General features: G+C 38.6%; 1 non-coding gene across 1 annotated transcript; it reads right to left on the bottom strand.

Annotated features, from left to right (window-relative positions):
• Positions 1-2,731: 2,731 nt before the first annotated feature.
• On the bottom strand, positions 2,732-2,838 carry LOC125369658. The gene has a single exon (XR_007215335.1). It is a non-coding gene; the product is annotated as a small nucleolar RNA R71 (small nucleolar RNA).
• Positions 2,839-3,521: the final 683 nt, after the last annotated feature.

Genomic DNA, 3,521 nt, shown 5'->3' on the forward strand with positions numbered 1-3,521 from the left:
GTGGGGTTATTTGATGTGCGTAAAATACACACATCTAAATGGGGTTTTTAAGATCGATTTTATGGATATTTGGATGTGAATTGGTACCAACGCTCACCCTATGCGTAAGTTTATGTGCATTAGGTCCAAAAGAAGTCAAATAATGAAAAAGGAAAGAATTGGAGCATAATTGGACGTCAAAGCTGCCGAAACGAGCTAAGTACGAGCATGAGGAAGCTGAACAGGGCCGTGTTGGTCTCAACACTGGCCGTGTTCTCAACACGGTTACAAACACAGGCCGTGTTACCAACACGGGAACCAACACGACCGTGTTGGACATCATAGAAGAAGTAGATCTTGTGGAGCACGGCCACAGAGAGTAACACGGCTAGGAACACCATCCCGTGTCTCTAACACGGCTAGGAACAAGGCCATGTTGGTGGCGACAGAGGGTTTTAATTAAAAGAACAAAGAGAGGAAAAAAAGGAGGAGGCTAGGGTTAGAACGTCCCAAACCTTAATTTTTCTCTCCCTAAGGGTTTTTCTGAGCTGAAACCAAGGGGCAAGGAGACTTGGATCAAGGTTTCAATAATATTTCCTTGAAGGATCGAAGATTGGGCGAGGTTCGTTGATTGATTTTCAGATCGAGCAAGAGGAACAAGAATCGATTCAATTGGACCAAAAGGATTTGGGGCTGTTTACTCTCATCCAAGAGTGTAATCGGGTTTTCTCTACCTTTACTTATTGTTGTAATTGAGTTGTATATTTTGAGAATGAACATGATTAGCTAGATTGATTAAATCCATTGGGATTTCTTTACTATGTTGGCTTGATATCATATTGTTGGATTGTTTGAGTTGCTTTTGTATTCTTCTTGTTTTCAATATTAATAAGATTATGCATTATTCATGAGACGTTGTGAATTGTGATGTTTAGATTGCTTTATGAGATTGAGAAATCTGTTTGGCAATTGGAATTTTGAATAGCAAGAACTGGTTAATAATCGCTTAGAGATAAGGATAATTAACTAGCCGGATTAAGAATTAACAAAGCTTAATAGAGGCGGATTAAAGTTTAATGCTAATTTAAGAATCAATCGTTAGGAAGAGATTCCAACTTTAGGTTATTAGGTTTAGGAATTCGGTTATCTCGAGAGAGAAATCGAATTCGCTTAAGAATTCGTCCATGGGTAGCATAATTAGACTCACCGATCCTTTATTTTTTGTTTGATTGCCAACTAGTTTAGATTCCCTTTCGGTTTGTGTTCTTGTCTTGGTTATTTCGTTTATCAATCACTCTTGCATCTCCCTTAGGACTTAGCTTGTAGCTATTAGTTAGTTTAGAAATTATTTATCGCTAATTTTAGGTTAATATAACAAAGAACAAAGGAGTAACTTTGGGCTTTCACTTTCCCGAGGAATACGACCTTGATACTTGCCATTAGTGCTAGACTGCATTGATAGGTACACTGCCTTAGATTGTAGCTAACACGAGTAGCACCCATCACTTAGTAATCGAAAAACTAAATAGCAAGAACTGGTTAATAATCACTTAGAAATAAGAGTGATTGACTAGCTGGATTAAGACTTAACAAACCTTAATAGAGGCGGGTTAGACCTTAATGCTAATCGAATAATCGATTGTTAGGAAGAGATTCCAAATTTAGGTTATTAGGTTAGGAATTCGGTTATCTCGAGAGGGAGACCGAATTTAGTTAAGACTTTGTCCACGGGTAGTTGCAATTGATAATCAATTTAATCTTTATCTTTACAGAAATCCAATTAACTTAGGTCCCTTAGGGTTTGCTTTTCCTTCGAGAATTTTCCTAAATATTTTTAGATAAATTGACATTTAATTACTTGTTTGTCCATAATTATAGAACAACACTTTCTTGATTTCTTTAGGTTAAATAACATAAGATGCTACAATAGGTCTAGGTTCACCCTTTCCCTAGAATACGACCTTGATACTCACCAATTGTGCTAGTTTGCATCGATAGGTTCACTACCTTTAAATTGTAGCTACGTAAATAGCAATATCAAGTTTTTGCCACCGTTGCCGGGGAATTTATTTTTTGTGTGAACTAGAAAGAACTTTTATTTTTGTTAATTTAGCCATATTTACTTTTCTGTCTTTATTTTGCTTTATTCTATTCTTTCATTGTTTTAACCATTGTTGTTCTTTGGTCGCTACATTCCACTTATATGTAGTTTATGACTAAGAGCTCAAACTCTGATCTTATAGAGCCTCTATCTGATCTAGAACGATCCCTCAGACTCTTAAGGAAGCGTTTGTAATTAGAAGAGGAGGAGATTGAGGTTGAGGTACTTGTTGATAAACCAGAAGAGATGGAGAATCATAATGGAAATGCCGCAGCGGATGCAAACAGAACAATGTATGAGTTTGCTAGACCATCATTGAATGGGACACAAACGAGTATACTCAGACTGGTGGTGACAACTAACAATTTCGAGATAAAGCCAAATGTGATCCAGATGGTAAAGCAGAGTGTACAGTTTGGGGGGCTGCCAAGCGAGGATCCCAATGCCCGTATAGCCAACGTTTTGGAGATATGCGACACTTTCAAGATAAATGGAACTACTGATGATGCCATCCAGCTGAGATTATTTCCATTTTCTTTAAGGGATAGAGCAAAGAGATGGCTGCAGTCCTTTCCATGGCACACTATTACAACCTGAAAATCATTAGCTGAAAAATTTCTTTACAAGTATTTTCCTCCAGCTAAAACTGCTAAATTGAGAAATGACATATCTTCTTTTGTGCAGATGGATGACGAGAGCATGTACAAGGCCTGGAAGAGGTATAAAGACTTGTTGAGATGTTGTCCACACCACGGTCTACCAGTATGGATGCAGGTTCAAACCTTTTACAGCTGTTTGAACCTTCCTACGAAGCAAATGGTGGACGTTGCGGCGGGTGAGGCCTTAAACAACAAGATGCCGGAGCAAGCGCAAAACCTGATAGAGGAGATGGCCATGAACAACTATCAGTGGCAATCCTCTAGGGGTCGATCGGTCAAACAAGGAACGGTCAACCAGTTAGACTCCACAGCAGCCTTAGCAGCTCAAGTGGAGCTTTTGACTAAGAAGTTAGACTAGCTTTAGATGCTGGTTCATACAGCCCAAATAAGCTGTGAATTTTGCAGTGGCCCGCACTGCAGTGCAAACTTAATGCGTGAGGTATGTTTACTTCTAGTAATAATCCTTCCTCTATTGTTTCTACTGACATGGAACAGGTAGACCACATGGATAATGCCCCCAGATAGCAGAACATCCCATACATCAGCATATACAATCCCGATTGGCATAATCACAAAAATTTCAGGTGGAGAAATAATGATGAGCATAGTTTTACACATATTTGCTTGCATATTATTGCGTATGTTCTTAGCAATTATTGTGCTTTTATTCCCAGATCACCCGTGTTTTGTGTTCTTTTGCATTTCAGGAACATTTATAGGACCATCATTGGTGTTTAAGCAATTATAGATCAATACATCCGGAAACGGACGAGAATTCATCA

This window comes from Ricinus communis, chromosome 3 (assembly GCF_019578655.1).
Source record: "Ricinus communis isolate WT05 ecotype wild-type chromosome 3, ASM1957865v1, whole genome shotgun sequence".
In the NCBI taxonomy this organism is placed as follows: domain Eukaryota; kingdom Viridiplantae; phylum Streptophyta; class Magnoliopsida; order Malpighiales; family Euphorbiaceae; genus Ricinus; species Ricinus communis.